The sequence below is a fragment of the Lipophrys pholis genome, assembly GCF_963383615.2.
Source record: "Lipophrys pholis genome assembly, chromosome: 1".
Lineage (NCBI taxonomy): Eukaryota > Metazoa > Chordata > Actinopteri > Blenniiformes > Blenniidae > Lipophrys > Lipophrys pholis.
In genome coordinates, this window is record NC_137635.1 from 37,531,963 (window position 1) to 37,552,525 (window position 20,563).

The following is a 20,563-nucleotide window of genomic DNA, read 5'->3' on the forward strand; positions in this document are numbered from 1 at the left end:
TCAATAATGCATGCAAATAGAATAGAAATGAAGAAAATAGTCCACAGGTCCCCAAACAACAAAACAAACAAGACAGAATAATGAATTTAAATTGTTATGGCTTCACTGCCATAGAGATGATAATTTAAACAACAGTGCAGCCAGTTAACAACAGGCCTTCCAGGCCTGGCCAATAATGGCTGCTTTAGCCAAAGCTCTCCCAGACAATCAATAGACTAATAAAGTATATGGTGGTGGGTGAAGCCCAATAAATGAGTTCACACAGGTAATGTAGCTAAATAGAGGAGTCCCTGTTTTTAAAGAAGCCTGGAATCAATCTTTTAAATGTGACATTGTTGCATGTTTTCCAAGCTTATTCGCTTGATATGGTTCAACAAACTCTGCTAGAACTGTCTATTCCAACTGGCTCGTTTAGGATGGTTTTCAGGGTATTGGTTGCACTCTGCTGGGTGCTAAATAGATCGGCTAAGAGCACTCTCACACTTATGGTCCAGCTCATTTGGTCAAGCAAAAAAATGAAAATGTTGCCTTTTATGTGCCCATTCCTAGAAAATAGAGCGAGGAGTCGGTCCAGTAAAGCCAGCATGAATAACTATTTCATGTGGCCAGTTTTGATGATATCACTGTGCAACACCACAGACACGTTTGATAAAAACCTCACTCGGGTGAGTGGCAGCGAGTCACGCCACACTTTGCGTCACACCATGCATTTATTCATCAACACAAATGATGACAAGAATAACAACACACTCTACCATCAATACCAGCCAGCACTGTAACTGGATGATGTATATCATAGAAATACACAGACAAGAATTAGGAAAAGAAAAAAAAAAAAAGACTCATTTTGTAGCAGATGGGAAGCAGCTACTGTGTGGTCACCCACTTTTTGTCAGGAAGCCACTCAAATAAACTGTGCTCAATTGGGCTCTGACTAATAGCAACATGGGTGAGTAACAGTGCATCAAAAGTGAAGCCAAAAACTAATTCACCTCCTGGTGGCTGGTTGCGGGATAAATTATAAGTCTTTCAACTCAATCTTGGCTTGTGGCACCGGAACTGAAGTACATCCTAATTTCTGGCAAAAGGCATTTTACTTTTTTTTTCTTTTCTAATAATGGTCATTTGTATTAAGGAATACAAGAATAATTAAGTATGTGCCTTTCAACTCCATATACAATGAATGACACGCCAACTGATGATACATTGTTTACAAGCTAAGCAAATCTATGAATGGTTTTGACATCCCCACATTGAAGGGTGGCTTAGTTAGTAGTTTCACTCGGTATGAGTGCTGGCGGCTTAATGTACTGCTTCATTCCTCCTTTTTATGAAGCAGACGAACCGCACTGGCTCACTGGAAAGTGTTCGGTCTAGTTACTTGGTGTCCTCTCCGGAGTTTGACTGAAAAATCTTGACACTGGCCTGTGTGAACTGCAGCTACAGAGCACCAGAGCTTGACTTGTCAAAACCAAACAGGCTGGATGTGAGAGTATGTCAATCACACACTGACTGTCTGATAAAAAGAAGAAGAAAAAAAGGTTATCTTCTTTGATGACTGCTTTATACATTTTAATCGTTATTATCTTCATTAGCCACCAAAATCTGTCAATTGCATACTGCAGAAGCAAAAACTGGTTGTGCCGTGCATTGCTTGTATTAAGTTCATTTGACTTTGTAAAGCTCCTGGAGTTGTTTGAACTGTGATCAGACAATCTGAAGCAGCACGTTTAAACTAAGCTTTGGCAAATGTTAACAATGACAGCGTCGTTTTTTTGTTTTTTCTTCCAATCGATGACCAGACGAGGAAAGGGAGGATGATTGACATCGTTATGGATTTGATCTATCTGGTCATCTCCACACCTGTCCTGCAGTCTCTGTGTTCGCAAAGAAGAAAAAGTGATCGATACACCCGATCAATGGCTTCAAAGATTTAGTTTGAGCCGCTGCCCCATCCTCAACGGGCTGTCATTCAGCCACGGCTGTCCAGGCACATCTTATTCCAACAGGAGACAGCTATTCACTTTCTGACTTTCAACTGTCTGCGGAAAGTAAAGCACTTGAGGTCGTTCATTCTGAAGGATTTTGACAAGTGGTGTGTTTTCGGGGTGCTGAGCGAAGTGATCGGAGCAATCGGAACGCTCAATCGGCGGGGAAGAAAAGGGGGACGGGGGCAGGGTTGCGGAGGTGGCGCTGCCGAGAGGCCTGGCAGTGAAAACAGACGATTGCAAAAGGCTGCGCTCAGGAAATCATCAAACAGCAGTTGGTTAAGGGTCTCTCTTGTTTCCCAGCAGTAAAGGGACCCTGATGATGTGACACCAGGCTGAGCTAAATGTGACTTTTGGCGCCGGTTATAGATAGTCCCATTTTATTCGACACGGGCCGCCTTTCTTCCACTGGCAACGAGCTGAATGGGGGCTTGGCATTTGAAAGGAAGCCGAGAGATTTGCTGGCGGATTAATCCTTTCATTAGGGAAAGTGAGAAGTTAATTGCGGCAACAGCTGCATCTCTCATGTTTACACGACTGATGGTTTAAACGCCATCCCTTTAAACGGAAAAAAGCAATTATCAATAAATGCAGGGCAATCTTGCCATGATGAATTGAGCTCAAATTAGGCTTTCTTCTTCTCTGCACCACATATTCGGGACGCAAACAGCCGTGTTGGCTGGCAGCACATGTTTTTTTTTTCTTCTTTTTTTTTTTCTCCAGAGTTGAATTGTCACACAACAAAGATAAAATACTTGACTTTCTGCAATGAAGAGTTCCCAGGGAGTGTGATCAAAGGTAAGCCGGAGTCGTGATTTTCGGCTGATGAGTGAGGGGAGAACAAGAGGGAGAGCAGTGTGGCAGAGAATGAGGGTGAAAGAAGTTTATACAGTCTGAGGAAGAAGAGGAATTGGTTGTGTTGATACACAGGAACTTCAACACAGAGATTGCCAGAAACTAGAAATCAAATTGCGCTGGCAATTGAGAAACGGAGACAGCGTGGTTGTATGCATTCTGAAGTTTGGCTTGGAAAAATGAGGATGGAGACAAAGCGGATCCAAAAAAAGAGACAGAAAAGGCAAATAGGATGAGCTCTCTGTGGGGGAAGTGGGACGGGCCTGATGAGAAAGAAAAGATGGGAGGCAATAGGGGGACTGAAAACAACAGCAGCAGGGAGTCTGGTAGGAAGAAGGGATGGATGGAGGACGAATAAGACAGGGGGCACAGCAGCAGTGAGGGAAGAAAGAGGAAGTGAGGCAAGGCATTGAGGAAGGGAGGGTAACATTCACCGTTAGAGTCGATCAATTTCCCGTCCCCTCAATAATAGATGTGACGAGCATGGTGGGCTGTTATCTGTCAGGCTTGACCGACCGAAATACAATCCCCACTGGGATCACACACACACACACACACACACACACACACACACACACACACACACACACACACACACACACACACACACACACACACACACACACACACACACACACACACACACACACACACACACACACACACACACACACACACACACACACACACACACACACACACACACACACACACACACACACACACACACACACACACACCCCCCTTTGCAAGCGCGACCGATGTTTGATTTCAACACACATTCACTCAGAGCAAAACTTATGAGCTAACCTTGACGCACATGATGGCAAGAGAAACACAGGAATGGAATTCAACACAAAATGGAAATCGTTTGTGCTCACTGATGCCCCCGTTGTCATCTCCATGGTCACACTGCACTGATGCCGGTGACGCGCTCATTCATCAACCGAACTTTCTGTCCATTTCAAGCACAAAGGGAACTCCGAGTCTGCCGCTTCTTTTCTCACGCCCTTGTGTTGTGTCCTTTTAATCTCACACCTTCCATCCTTCATGTCACCCAGTGTCATTTCTCATGCGTGCACATATTTCCAAGGCCTGCGCCACAGGCGCTTGCACTTCATACCGCACGGCAAAATGGAAGTGCGCTCCCACACACACACACACACACACACACACACACACACACACACACACACACACACACACACACACACACACACACACACACACACACACACACACACACACACACACACACACACACACACACACACACACACACACACACACACACACACACACACACACACACACACACACACACCGAAAATCGGATTACCTAATGGCTAACGGGAGCATCAGGCAGGCGGCGGAAGGCAGGCATGTAGAAGGAGCCTCAGCATGACGGAGCACAAAAGGAACAGGCTTTCACTCAGCCCGTTTCTGTCAGGACCCCCTCGTGTCGCTTTACCCAGATGTGTCACACCAGAACACCCACACATTGCTTACACATTTGCTTTCTCTCCAGCTGTTCCCACTGCATCTCTGTAAGCAGAGAATTGGGGGATGTACATCAGGCTCGTATTTGTGCACGTTTAAGCATCTACAGATGAGAGGTATCTCACCGTGTCTTTTTGTTTTTGCTGGCATTTGCCATATTGTGTGTGTCACAGCAAATCTACAAATGCGCATATGAAGAGAGGGTGACAAAAGTAGAACAGAGGATTATGTTAGCGCATATGTTGTTGGGACAACACAGGAACACATAAAAAACTGAAAACATGTCAACCTGATGTTGTGAAAACACATCAAACACAAGTCAAGAAGTAGAAGAACTGATCTGGCGGAGTTTACCCACTCCGCTGTTGGGAGGAGACAGGCACTTCACATTATGCAGAGCAAAATTATTATTAGGTGTTCAGCCTCGCTTCAATTGCCTAATTGGAAACAAAACGTTTTACTGTGCAAAGTGTTAAGACATAAATAGCCAAAAAATTTATGAGTCAGTTTGTGGGAGTCAGCTGTACGTCGGCAGCGTAGTCATCACTGCCTGCGATCATCGATGACAAACACTTGGACAGAGGGCGGGAGTGGATGCTGCTCACCCACAGACACGCACGAGGGACCGCGGGCAGGTGTGCAAACACCTCAGTCATCAGGTGCATGGGGATATGTAATTGTTATGTTTGAAAAATTCCAGGACATATTTACCTGTGGAATGGAGAAATGTCAAGCAGCTATAAGGACAATCTGTTCCTGTGGAGCTAGACTTCAAGTTGCGTTTGCTCGAGGCCTTTAAATGATGTGTCACTCATGGGTTTTTAAAGAGTGGAAACATAAAAAAAAGCGTAAAAAATAAATAAATCATAATACTGTGCAGGTCTTTTGATGAAAAAGTAACACATTTCAATGCTCCTCTAATTGTAATTCAAGACCATCTTACTTAAACAGCTTTAAATGCAATTTGCCTTGTTTGACCTTTGCAACAAGATTAAATATTATTGCCATCTGGTGTGCAATGATACATAATCAACCCCTGTGCTAACAGAAATAGATCCGTCAGAGTATATTAAGCATTAATACGGCTGATATGGCGTTGAGTGATAACAATGAAATTCAGCTGTTTTGCACAACAGCATCTGCTTCAGGAGCCCAACAAACTCACACAGGTGATTTTACTTATTATTGGTGATTAAATCTTTTCTTGTGGCGGACATCCTCAAGGTCTTTCATGTGTAGTGTTCAAAATGCAAAAACTAAATACCAAGCGGTGGGAAAAACAACAATAAGCCTCGTCATTATTTGGAGAGAAGAAATTCACTGCGGGCAAGAAATATAAATGGATCAAAGGTAAATTGCAGCTAATTATTTTACTTCTGCAGAACACGCTGATATAGTTCACAGGTAGATTCAAATATACATTTGCAACCTGCTGACGGTGAAAGATTTGATAATTTAAATTAGACTGTTTTACTATTACTTTTTACTCATTATATTTGCATGAACCAATTAGAAGAATTTCCCTCTGCAATTAATAAAGTATTCAATATTTAAGAAGGAGATTCAAAGCCATGCCATTTCTCATCATTGTGACCCGGCTGTGCACCGAGAACATGTATCCATCCTTACCCGAGTATCCAGGTGGCTGTTTCTCGAAGACAACCAAAGACAGACAGAACATCTTTTTTTTTTTTTTAAGAAGCTAATCTGGATGATGTGGGTGGAGAGTCAGAGGACAGGAATGAAGCTGGTTAGACAACCGCATTCATTCTGTCCAGTCGGCCAATTAGACGAGAGCACCTGTGTGGGTTTGTTGTGGATTAAGAGGCGAAGATGTAGGTGTGCGGCAATTTCATGAGGGGCAGTCTTTTTCTTCATCGCTGGATTGTGTCAAAGTCATAACTGTATTTACAAATGTTTTACTAAGTGGAAATTCTCTACTCTTAGACGTGAAACCAAAACGTTATTTTTTATTAATTTTTTTTATCTATTTTTTTATTCTCCTGAAAGCCTCACAGTTTGCACCATGCCCCCGTCATTAGGAGGCTGCTTTTGTGCATCTGTTCTCAGCCTGTGATACACTGGCAGCCTGCCTGGGATATTTCCTTCCTTCAGCCTCGTGCGTGCTGGAATAGACTCTGGCGCCCTTCTGATCTTGGACGAGAATAAGTTGGCAAATTCAATGACAACGGTAGATTGGTAAAATGCAAACGGATCTTCTAATGCCAGGTTCGAGTTTCTTTAAATAAGGTGACATTTTCTATATGCAGATGATGATAACTGGAAGCAGAACTAGGAAAGAAACATTACAAAATTAGCAATAATAATAATAATGACGATGATATTGTGCATCAATTATTAAAAGTTCCTTCAGATTTTCAAGCCCTCATGCACCATTTCCATTTCTTCAGACCAACATTACTCAGGCTTTTATTAATCGTCTTGCAGTGTGTGTAAAAATAGCTGGAATAAGTGTACAGATACAGTATGCTGGGGGGGAAAGTATTATGATAATAAAAAAGTATGAAGGCATTTCTAGGGCAAGAGCAAGGGAGGAAAACGGCTTCCCAAGAATTGAGCTTGACTCCCCAGCGAGCAGCTCACAACAGGAACAAAAAAAAAAGGGAAAGAAAGAAATTACGGTCCACTTAAAGAGAGATGAACGACAAGACTGTAAAGAACAAACAACCTTTCTGTCTCGCACCGTGTTCGACGTACGGTGGAACAGATTCTCCATCCAAGGCATGCTCCGTCAAGCTCAAAACATGATTCCGGCATTGTAGCTCTGTGAAGTCCCCGCCATGTAGGCCAAGCCAAAACAAATGTGATGTCAATGCAATAATAAACGAGCTTTGTGTTTGAGTGCGACCATGATAATTAGTCTCAAGACAGTATGTTAGTGGAGAGAAGGCTCATAAAATATAGAGGCCATTTGGCGTGCACTCAAGAACAAATCTGTATTCTAAGAGCGTGGGCTGTTACACTAATGTTCAACACAGTTTAAATCTGGCAGAGGCACAGTCAGAAAACTTTGTTTGGAGGAAAGATGCTGACGGTTCCAGGGTGCAGGCTACAAAGATTACTGAGTCAGCGCACGTACGTCGTTGCGCACCCTCTCTCAGACACACATAGCGCATGCAGGCCAACATGCCAAACACTCCTCTCTTTAAAAAAAAAAAAGAAAAAAGAGAGAGAAGTCTTTGTTGACTGGATTGCTCGTGTGCCCAGGAGACCATGGCGCATCTCCATTCAAGGTTTCCAACAAAATTGGGGTCGACACTGAACAGCAACGCAACTCAAGGTCAGGGAGATGATAATGATGTTTATGAAGTCTAAATCCACAAAATAAGATTCCTCTGTATCTCCCCAAGTGCCTACCTGCCGAGCAAGCTCCCATTGTGACCAAATGTGAAAGGTCCGCTGAGCAATTTCAGCTCGGAACCGTGTCACATTGTGTGCTGAAGTTGCAAACAGAGGCTGAGGAAAGTACACATAAACCCTGAGAATCCAAGTGGCTCATAATGTATGAGCCGTTTTCGGGCAGGCAGGTAAAAGAGACACACTCCTGCAGTTTCATGCAATGAATTATAAGATTACTGTCCCTCCCTCCAACATCAGCGGGGGCTGCAGTGACATTTTGACAGCACTAATCACCTCATTCTCAACCTCTTCTCTTCACTTAGGGAAGCAGAGAAATCTCCAGTGGCTGCAGATTCAGAAGAAAAAAAACTACAGCAAAAATAAAAGGCGTAGCCAAGATCATTTCTGCCTGCTGGGTGGTCCACAAGCTCCTGGTGGGCTCTTTGGTTCAAGATGCCGCTGCTTGCTCAGATTGTTACGCGGTGTGTTTTCACAGCTTTTTTTCAAACAACCCCCAGCCCCAACCACCCAACACCCCCCACCGCCTCCCCCCTGCCTCAACACCCCCTTCTAAGTATCAGCAAATACATCTCGGCCATCTCCTGAGAAGCTGGCAAATAAGGAAGAAAAGAGACTTTGTATTTCTTTGAACGTTTAGAGCTGTTTTTCGCCTCTCGTCTCTTTTTTTTTTATTTATTTTTTTATTTCTGTAGCTTTAATTATGCATATAAAATGAGACTTTTTGATGAAACATCAAAAACACAGCAACACAGTTTAAGCATCGGTTTTCTCGGAAGGGAAACTTGCCAGGCCTAATTGAAGAGTTCTTTAATAGCAATCAAACAGAGGAAAGCATCGACAATAAGACTTGATTGCTGTTGTTGTAACCACACACAGCTGGACCGCCAAATTTATGCGGTGTGGCTGAAAAGTACACTGAATGGGTCAGTGTAGATAATGTGGACAGGCCAACAAAGATAAAAACACATAACCACTAAATTATATATAATGCTTGGGGAAAGCAGCCGTGTGCTTCAGACTGGGACCGAGACTGACCGCCATTACCGCAAAAGTGCACTTACACACTCCTTTACACACGCGTACACACACACACACACACACGTCAGCTCATGCTCCACCCAAAACCGCTGCTGCTACACACCTAATTACAATTAAATTCTGGGCTCAGTGCTCCTCGGGGCCAGGGTATCGATGATTCATTTTGTGTTTTATCAAAGAAACAGGAGTGCCATTAAAAAGAGATCAGTCAGCCACCAGGCATGAGGAGTCTGCTTCTAATTGGCCATTCATCAAAAAGCCTTCTCAAGTAGATCACAGCCCTGAAATATCACGCATGACAACTGAACTGCAGTACATTAATTACACTACTGATGAACCTCATGCGCGGTGGCTTGCCCTCTCGCAATCCTGAAGAGCCTGCAAAATGCAGCGATGCACACGCACACACACACACACACACACACACACAAACACACCTTTACACAAGGACACATCCTGCGAAGTACGCATGAAAAGATCTATTACACAACCAATGGGGGTCGTTTGCTCCATGTAGGAGGCTAAAGTGTATCACATCAGACAAAAACTGATGATATTTGTCAATAAGATTTGACAGTAAGACATGTGCAATCAAATATTTCCTTTATTTCTGTATATTTATTTTTTTTTTTTTAGCTTTGAGAGACGCTCCCCAAAGAGATGCCTTGAAATCAGCTCAATATCATCAGTCAACCTTTAAAAAGATGCATTCAACCATTTCACTTCACAGCATGTCCGGCGTATTTTCACAGACACACTGCTCCAGTTTCGTATCGTAGTCACTGTGTCTCAGTTGTCTTTGTTCAACTGAGCAGCTATCAGGACACACACAGATGATGCATTTTAAGCTCCATCTCGTTCCTCTCACCACGTGCAGGGAATTCTCCCTTTCATCCATTTCCTGATGCTCTCTAACTAGACAGTTTTCGGTCATGTCCCAGAATTATGTGTGCTTCACGGATACACACGCACACACACTCACACGTACACACACACACACGCAAACGCGAACACACGAACTCGAACAGCTGCACATCCGCTGACAATTCATCCATCTCTGAATCTATCATTTTCTGGTTTGAGTATTTCGGTGCCACTCTCCCCTTCTGAGCTACTGGATCAGCTGGAGCTAGGTTCATCACTACACAGATGCCCAGGGGCCAAGAAACGGAGTCAACTGCTGTTAGTGTGGTTACTGAGCAACTACGAGGTTAAAATGTGCATAAAAGGAGCCACATGTAAGCTTGTCTTCATGTATGCATGTGAACACAATTGTCTGTTGTGTCTCCTTTAGGCACCGGGGTGATGAGGAAGGCTCTTCAAAGTGAAAAGAGTGAAACCCAGATTGTGTTTGATGTGTGAATAATGATTTTGGTAAGGCTATGCAACACTTTCTCCTCATACAAGTTCAACGGTAGACTGAAACTGTTGTATAGACTTGAGCATAAAACCCTGAAATTGAGAGTTTTACCACGCATGAGAAATGTTGCTCTGAAGTCTTGGATGTGCAGATTGTCCCTTAACTAGCCTGTCTGTGTAACTACCTTTATACGTCAAGCTGCAAGACGTATATAAAGTCGTTTCTAAGAGCAGCACCTTATGGGAATGGGGCTTGTGCCCTTGCAGACTCCGGCGCATGTTAGTCCCTGCACAGGAGCTCTGGGCTGGGCACTGCAGCTATCAGTTCATCATTGTCATATAGTAATTCAGTATGTAATGTGCCTCTTAGTCCCTAAGAAGCAGAGGAACAGACACACTGTCTACACAGTGCATGCTAAGCCCAGTCCATGTCCTGTAGGACCGGCTATTTAACACAGGAATAAGCCAATTATCTTCATGGAGTAGGCAAATTTACAATAGGATTTAGTCAATTCCTACAGGACTCATGTCAGGGGTGGCAGCTTATGCTGTAGGTTTCATTCTGTCATGGTCTTCCATCGACACCTTCACACACATGCACATGCACATACTCACACACACACACACACACATCTGCAGCCAATACAAGCAGCCGTGCAGATGCACATCACCACCAGCCCAAGCAAACACCTACACAGTCACTCCTACCTCAGGCACGCACATCATTTTTTGCCAGAAACCCTGGAAGCAGCGATAAAGTTGAGCCAAAACACACAAGTGATAAATATTGCAACAAAAAATATGAGCTCACTTCGGCACAGGCACTTTTGCTTTTTTCATTCAAAAGCAATTGTTCAGAAAAACAGTTAATTTCCTGAGTATGATAAATTTAATTCCAAAAAAGTGGTTACAGTCATTGGCACCTTTTGTTGCAGAGCTTATTAAAGTCCCTCTAAACTGCGCTAAACCATGGTGAAATTATTTCAGGAGAGACAGTTAGTGCCTTCAATTTCATATGTGCTTATGGCTTGAGGAATAAGGACAAGCAAATGGGAATCCAGTGAAAGCTGTAAAATTGAAAACTCCCTCTCCATCGTGTGTTTTAAAACTAATCGCGTCAATATGAGGTCTAAATAGAGAAAATCTAATTTAACATTCAATGTTACGATTTCAGATTCCCTGCACAAAAGCACTAATTGTTGCCTCCCTCATTTCCATGCAGCTCGGTGAGATTTGACCCCCCTCATGGATCCCATCCTCATTATCCTCATTCATGAGAGTAATGCAATCCGGGCTGTGTGAACGATATGCCCATGCTTTAATCCGTTCCTTCGCTGGTACACCTCAGTCCTCCCACCACCATGACTCATGATTCAAAAGGAGTGTGTGTGAGTGAGTTTTGTTTCCTCAGCAAGATCTGCCAAACAAAATCTACATACAAAACGAAGGAACATTTTATGAAAAGCTTGGATGTGATTTGAAAAGGACTTATCGAAAGTTCTGCTGCAGAGGAAAGTAAATCAATAAGTCATAAATGTTTGAGTCCTCTCAAGTAACCGAGGCTGATATTACTGTTGATACGTTAAGGTGAAACTTGTGTATCACAAGCTGCTGAAGAGAGATCTTGGCAAGAATCGGTTGTATTTAATGGTGGACTTGAACAATGTAGGCAGTTGAATAATACATATAACAAAATATAAATGTAACTCGACAACAAATGCGACTATACATGAACTGGTCTTTCAAACACATGCAAGTGAAGCAACTACAGATTTGTTGGCCCATTGGTCATAAAGTAGGTTTAAATTTTCAGCTATGCGGAGGGAATATTGTCTTTTTTTTCCTTTTTGAGCTGTGCAAGAGAACAATGGCTGACTTAATGCAGACCCCAAATTTCTACATGACCATGATGTACTGAAATGCTTGAAGTAATGGAGCATGAGAAGGATTAGTAATGTAATATAGTAACAGATGTGAACCCTGTAATCGCTTATACTACTTGCAACTGGAAAAAAAAAAAAAAGTCATCCCAGCATTGATTTCAGCTCCTTCTCTTTCACTTTTTTTATTTATTTATTTTTTTTTTTTCACTTTAGGGACTTTGGAAGTCTGATCAGTTGTTGCCAAGTGGTCTTCCTTCATGTACTTACTCAACATCTGTGCACCTTGCAAAAGAACTGGAAGCAAAAGCTCCATTCCTGGCTCAAACTCAAGTTTCCATCATAAGTAACTAGAGCAAAGATTCTTTTAAGGTTCCTCCTCTGATACTTCAGTCAGTATCACCGAGTCCACAACACTCGTACAACCAAAAGTCATATAAGCTTTCTCGTTCTGTCAATGTCTGACTCTCTTGCCCTCTTTCTTTTTCCTTTTCCACACAGTGGGGTATAAATGTAAATACACAGCACACGCGCACACGCGCACACACGCACACACTCCGCCTGGAGCAGCCTCCTGTCTTTCTGTATAATAATTTCTCCAGTGCAGCGAGCTGCTGTACTCTTATCACTGGAGTCCTCCTTCATCCCACCCATCCAAACAGCTATCCAACAAAGAGCTGGGAGTTGACTCCAGCAATCTAATGTCCTGCTCAGAGATTCAGTCCATCTCTGGTAATACAGACCCCCTGCTGGCAGAAGATAGAGTATGCGCCTCTATATTTTCATTCCTTGTGGAAGAGGAGAAAAATTGAAATTGAAATAATCATGTCTATGTGTATTTCATTTGCTTTTAGACAGAGATTATGCATGACTTTTTTAACTTCCAGACAAGCGTCTGTGCGCTCACTCGAGTTTGAGCTTGCATATATGAATGCCCACCTGTCTGCATTGCCACGTGCATGCAAGTAAACAGCGGTGTTGGTCTGAGAGCAAGCAGACCGTGACAGACTCTGCAGCCCCATCCCACCGAGGAAAAACTCTGCACTCCCAGACATAGCCATTTCCTCTAAATGACCCCCTCCCTTCCCTCTCTCCCATCACCACTGGGGAGAGAGTGGCTCTACGTCCCGACATAGGGCTGTTAAGGCTGGGGTCAGCCTGTCCTGCTCAGCTTTCAGTCTAACAGCTCTGGGGGACACAGTACAGTACTGTGGGACGGTGGGCTAAAAAGCGTGAAGGATGTTCAAGCTAAATCCCACACTTTTCCTGGGAGATCCTTGCAGTGAAACCGTTGGCGAATTTTCCTTCTTGAAAACTCTGCATCAGCAATCAAGTGTCTGCCTCTCCTTTGATGTGCAATCACCATCAAAGGGCACTGGAGGAAGGTATAGTACATCATACTCCACATCTATCTGGAGTTTAACGGGAGCATCACATATGGATGAAAAATGGCTCGTCACTCAACTGCCTTGAGTAGGTAATTGGAGATGATATAGTTGAGATTCGGTTTTGCACAAAGTCACTGCAGAGTCACGGAGGCTTTTCACTCTCCCTTCAAAAGACTGACACCAGAGGGAAAGTATTTTGTCTCAGGCTTTATATAGCTCTTTCCATTTTCCCCTGCGCTTGAAAAGCAAGAAAAGGGTACGAGCACGATCTAAGACTATGTTACATCCTGGAAGCTCCTTGTTTCCTTTCCTGCTTGAAACAATCAGAAAGGGAATTCTGCCATAGCATTATCTTTGTGCGTGAGGGCCCTGGGGAACGCTCATGTCTTGAGCACTAAACATTCATTTCCTTGTTCTCCAAGAGGATCCCTAGGAGGCCGTGTTGTCTGATTCATTTCACTGAATTGTCAGCTAATGAATGGTACACGTCCGTCTACTGCCACACACTTTGTCTGAGGAGAAAATCCCCCATGGGTGCTCATCTTGGGGGTTCTCCCATTCTCATTAGGAGGGAATCAAAAAGAAATAGACCCTCACTGATCATTTATCATGTCCCCCGTGTGTGCTTCCCATGTGGGGGTTTACACGTGAAGGCATTATTTCTCCCCACAGAGTGACGATCAGCATGTTTGGATGCATCTGTAAAATCTTTGAGGGTACGCCGTTGATGGAATCTGATTGAATCTCCAAGCAAAGACATCCTGTCTTTCTGGCAAAGCATTACAAGCCACTGGAGGCAAAAGAGACAACACGCTTGTGCAAGACTGACGGGTGGAAATGGCTTGAGAAAATCTTCATTCAAGACCGGAATTCAGAATTTGTTTGAGATTCTGTTGCTTCTTCTCTGAACTCAAACACCTTTTTTATGTCCTTTTTCCTTTCAAAGCTTTTTTTCAGGCTCCCATCTCCTGGTAAGCCCCCATCTATCCACAACCCTTCCCTTACTGTCGGCCATAACACACAGTAATGTCCGCTAATGGTATTTGCTGTGTCCCTCTCTTGTCACAACAGCATCACTACTCTTTTCAGCTTTGATTCAACCAGCAGTTTTATCACCAACATAAGTCAGACTCAAAGCTACTCGTCTTTTTCCACCACCACCTACCCTCACGCTTCTTCGCCATCTTCCTCCCACTCACTAGACATTTTGAAGTCGTTCTTTTAATCTTTCCTCATCTTCACACCCACCCGTACACCCCTGTCCACCTTTCATCTACTCCCCCTTTTCCCCATAACTGCCCCTCCTATCAATTTATATCTCCTAACCTCCTTTCTCCTCCTCTCTCTGCCCTCCGTCCCATCTTCCTTCAGCTCTCTGCTCTCCATCAGGAGAAATGCAGTTGCTATTTGGTGTAAACAGTTAATAGCTGAATGCTAATGCGCAGATTGCCACATTCTTTCTCTTATGCGCATTAGGAGAGGAGCGAGGCTGTTCAATCGCTCCGCTCCCTCGCTGCCTTCATTTCTTTGAAAAGAAGAACCTCACAATGTCATAGCTGGTCCAGGCACAGATACACACAAGCACACTTAAGGATACACATGAATAAGCACACTGAAAAACACACACATCATTTATGCATATACACATAAACAAATATAGAGCCATGGTGTTCACTCATATTGAGCTGATTGTATCCATGTACCCTGGTGCAACAGTCATGCATAAAACATGAGCTTTTCACATACATAAACATGCCCCACACTGATCAGTCCCATTATAGTCGCTTAAGGCCCATCATGCATATGAGTGTGTGCAATATATTGGAAGTCATTCATGTATCACATTTGTTGTTGGGTTTTTTTTTTTGGGGGGGGGGGGGGGGGGGGGGGGGGGTTATGTGTATGTTCAACAAGGGACCATAAGAGCAAAGATTTTCCACTTGAGAATTGACCAAGCTGCAGAAATGACTGTATCAAAAGCCTGCTGTGCTCTCTACAACATCAGAAAAATTATATATAGAGATGGCAGACCGACTTTTCTTGCTCTTGCACTCACACAAAAACACACGCCAGGCTGTGATAATCGATACAACCTGAGACGGCAGGTCATAAATCTAAAGCAAATGTATTTCCCAGAAGAGCAATGGATGCTCACACAAAACAACAAAAACAAAACATTATCACACATGTTGACAGGATTTAAAGAAAAACAAACTGCATTTTACAAAGGCACGAGTGCATTACCGACACGACTGAATATGAAGCCAAACACTTCTCACCACCGACTTATAGGGTCGCGTAATAAATGGACGCAATTAAGCCGCGGGTTTTGAAGCGACTCGCCGCAGATCAACCTCATTAAAGACGCGCTGAACCGCAGACGAATTTGCACATATAGACGATGCGCAGGTAAAAAAAAAAATATGCCCCGGAGTGTCGCTGCTCCGTACGTGACAGTCTGTCAGCCGTCCGCCGGGAATCGGCTCGCACGCGTAAAAATATTGCGCCTGTCCAATTTGCACAGAAAGTGACGTCCCCTTCACCTTGCGGTCAGAGGAATAGCCTGCATGGACCACAAATCTGCAGGAATCGATGAAGGGATCAATGAGAGAATCAGTCAGTGTACACAACAGTTATTATAGCGGCGAAATTCCCCCACATAAAAGCGCATATTGCTGTGCGCCAACGGACAGGTCTTCAATCTCTTTGACCAAGGGCTCCCAATTAGGACTCTCTGTTCGGTGTCAGTCGCAATAAATCCAACTCCACTATGATGTTTCTTATAACTACATTTCACTTGGATATTTACGCTAAGATGGAACAAGTATACTTTTACACCGGCAGGAAGAAGAAGAAAAAAAAAAAAAAACCTTTCGGCGTCTCGCAAAGACGCACGAATCTGGACCGCCGCGACAATAAACCACATGCCTCTATTTCACTGAAAGAATGAAAGGCACGTCGCATATTTGTATTTAAATGGAGCAGTGTCGTAATTTATGTTTAAAAAGGTGATATCTGATAAAGACCAGGTGGTGATGATGCCGAAGCGCAGACGAAGGGGGGAACGAAATTCCCAAATAGAAAGCGATGGGAAAATAGGTCTGATCTTCAGTCAGTCGGAGCGAGGTGAATACCCTTCTAATGACGGGATAGTCTGGGTTTTGGACAAATGCATTCAGGATTTACCTCTGGAGCTCCGATCCCGACGTGATAGTCTGAAGTTTCTTCGCCCGTCGCTCCTTCAGCCCGTCAACCGGTCACAAAACTGAGTTCAACAAGGACAAACCCTGTGATCGCAGTCTCCCTCCTTCTCTCCAGCTCCCTCTCTCTCTCTCTCTCTCTCTCTCTTCCTCGCTCTCTCTCTCTTCCCCCCTCTCTCTCTTTCAATAATAACGCGACTCTTGAAAATCTCACGGTAAGTTTTTTTTCTCCCCCACCTCTAATTTCCACGGTTTTGCCTCTTTGTCCTCTCCTGAGCGCTTCATCACTGCTCTCCCTCGGAAGTGATTAATATTGGTATTATGCCCATCATCACTCATAATCACGAACCTCCACCATCTCCTCCTCCTCCACCCCCTCCAGCGCCATCACCAACAACGTGATCGTCATTTATCAAATATCAACGCAGCCTACTAATTTGCATTATGTGTCAGGCTGGCTGTGCGCAAAGAAAACCTACACTGTGAAGGATTTTCTTTCTTTTCTTCTCCATGAACAAAAGTTCGAGACGTATTTTAAAACAGTGTCCATGTTTGCTGAAATAAATGGTTAACATAATATATTGATCTGTGCTGAGGTTATTAGATGATGCCATATTGAATAACATATTTTGCAGCATTGGTTTGCAAGAAGCTTGAGAAAGTAGTGTAAGATTGATGATAAGGTGAGGTCACCGATTGTTGCCAGCATGCCCTATGGGAATTTAAAAAAATTTAAGAAAGGTTAAAAGGAGCTTGTGGCTTTTTGATAAGCCACTCTAAGGTTTATACATTTAACTAGTCCTGCTGCCTCACGGGATTAGTTACAGACACATTTCACGATGTACTTATATTATAGGCTTATTAAAAGGTGAGAGGTGTTTTTTTGATGTTTTTTTTGCAGGTCATTTAAAACGGTTCCTCATTTTGAAATTGTGTAATAATGATTGAATAAGGGGGAAATAAGGTTAGGAGAACCATCAGGACTTTGCTGAAGAGTCAACCTTCAACCCAACTGCTTGAGGAAGGACATCCACTGTACAACTAAAACATGCGGATCAAATGATCAGTGCCCAAAATGCTCCACCATAAATAATGGTTGATGGGTTTTCTGAAAGTAAATATGATCAAAGGCTTCAGCAAGGCAGATTCACACGTACTTTACTTCTTAATTCACGGCACAGTTCTTCAAATCATGGCAATAACAAGTTGTTTTATAGTGCATCTGTAAATTATTCATTCACATTTATTAGATGAAATCTTGAAATGCGTCGTGTATCAGAGAAAGTATGAGTGAGTTTGTAACGACCCGGTCAACAATCTCCTGAACCTCCTCTTAGAAAGTCTCAGGAGGCTGAAACCTGGGGGAAAGTGACTACCTCTCTCGATTAACTGTAAAACATGGTTATGCAACATGGTTTTCATATGTAGGTTTGAATAAATGGATCCTTTTAGGCTGAAAAACAACACAAACTGACTTCAGGTTAGAGCGATATTTCAACAGGCAGACTCTCCATTAGTTTATAACAAACACTTCAGATCCATCAGCCCATCTGAAGGGGAGGCATTTATCACATTCACATGAGGTAGTATAGATCACCTTCACCCTGTTCACTCTGAGGAACTTAAATAATGATACATATGCACAACATAAATGACTGTTGGTGTCTTCCAGAAATAGGTGGATAAACCCATGTCATCAAATATCTTATAGCTTAGTTTATGCTTTCAGTGCCAAAGGTATCTTAGGAATAGATGATTAATAGGACAAATACAGGTCCTCACTTTTTAGCAATTGAGAGTAAAATGAGAGTCATCAGTGGTGTTACAGAGAGGGTGATTGGTTAGGTTCAAGCATCTAAACAAATTAATTAGGTCTGACAAAATATTACACTTTGCCCCTTGCACATTCAACATTCCATTTCAAACATAAGCAACTATTGGTTTGAATACTGTTCCTAGCAAATGCTTTTAGTTGCATCATGCCCATTAGTTCCAGCTTTCCCTGTTGAAGGCCCATCTCCAATTCCCCCTGTACCTTCTTTACACTGCAATTACTGCCAGTACTTAACATCTATATAAATCATTTCTTCTTGACTTCAATAAGTGCAGTTTAGCCTTATTTCTACATACAACCCTGTTTTAAAAAAAGTGGGGACAATGTGTAAAATAAAGATGAAAACAGTAAGTAATGATTACAAAAAACGTCTGGGTCCCATAGCTTCTTCTAAAATCTTTGTGTGTTTTTCCCATATGTGTGAGCTGCCCACGCCACAATGCAACCCCATTGGAGACGCTTGCTTTTGAACCAGTTGCTGATAACAAGCCAGATATTCACACTCTCCAGCCCTCACTTAGTTGGTGGGGTGCTGCATGTGTGTGGCTTCCAAAAGTAATTCTAAGTTTTGATTCATCTGAGCACAGAACCGTTTTCCATTTTGTCGAAGTCCATTTGAAATGCGAATTGGCCCAGGGAAGACAGTGGAGTTTGTGGATTGTGGTCACATTTGTTTTCATCTTTGCAGCATCTTTGCTTGCTTTTGTGGATTACACTGTGAACTGTGTTCACAGACATTGATTCCTGGAAGTTATCCAGGGTACATGCAGTGATTTCCTGTACAGATCCAATCCTGTTGTTAACGCATCAACATTTGTCGGCACAAAAACCACAAGTCATATTGACCTTAAGCTTTGTCTTTTGAATCTGTTAAGTTCTGTAGAAGGATGATTCTCACAGAGTTTAAACTCTACTAATACATATATCACATAACCTGCTTGTCTGAAATCCTTCCACTACTTTCAGCCACTATTCAAATGTTTGTGTTATACCTGAAGTTACTGATCTGCTGCTAATTACCTTAAAGATTGCCAGGTGCTTCTTCAGCTACATGTTTTTAGTTGTTCCAAAAAAAAAAAAAAAAAAAAAAAAGAGCAAATTTTTTTTCTTGTAAAGCGAAAGAGTATTACTTTTAATGACTGGCATGTTGTATGCTTTTGTAAATGAAATATGGATTTGTGAGAAACGCAGGAATGAATGAAAATCAGAAATGACAATTCAAGTGGACTGAACATTTAAATGGTGATTGGATTTCACTTGTATTGCACTTCTCAACTGCTTCAGCAATCCGCAAAGTGCTTTACATCTACCCACTCACACACACACACTCAGACAAAAATGGGACAGCTGCCATGCAAGGTGCTCAACCAATGGGAACAAATTGGGGTTCAGTGTCTTGCTAAAGGGCACTTTGACATTGTGGGGGGGGATGCCAGTCAGTTACGTGGCAAATGCAGAGAGGCAACAAACGACACAATCACATTTACACCAATTAACCTTAAATTAACATTTTTCTGGAAGGAAACTGAGAAACCAGAGGAAAGCACAAACATACAAGGGAAGAACGTGTGAACTCATTACAGAAAAGTCCACCCAACTGAGACTCAAACCGTGCACCCTCTCGTTATGAGATGAGTCACTACCACTACATTAAATATATACAGTCGCTCCCCGATCAACAGCTGTAGGAAATGTGAAGATAAGCAAAGTAATGCAAATGTGGTACAATGCGCTTACTCCCAATACTTCAGGGTTACAGTTTGTTTTTAATTTAGTGGAGAAAAGCAACATGAACATGACTTTTGCTTGTTTACAATTCGAGCCCTCGGGGTAGCTTTAACATATGGAAGAAGAAAATACAGCTATGTTGTAATTACCACATGGTAACCTTTAGAATGTTTTGTATGTTTTGTTTCTTAACAAGGGCATGATCACCATCATTAACAGCATCTTTATCAGCATCAAATCATCACCTGATTACAATCCAATGATAACATTATTATATTCATGTTAATCAGGCCATCTTTATCATCACTACTGTCCTATTTCAAAAAGCTATTACCTCCATCCTTATCACTTAAGAACAAATTAAACCTCAACATCTCCGCACACATACCCGTGCACATGCGCACACACATTT

General features: G+C 42.7%; 1 protein-coding gene across 1 annotated transcript in view; it reads right to left on the reverse strand.

Annotated features, from left to right (window-relative positions):
* cdh24b (cadherin 24, type 2b) overlaps window positions 1–16,730 on the reverse strand; it is a 146,233-nt gene extending 129,503 nt beyond the window's left edge. Inside the window, exon 1 of the mRNA XM_080485657.1 lies at window positions 16,576–16,730. The gene's annotated coding sequence lies outside the window, so the exon portion shown is untranslated. The remainder of the gene's footprint in view (window positions 1–16,575) is intronic.
* Window positions 16,731–20,563: the final 3,833 nt, after the last annotated feature.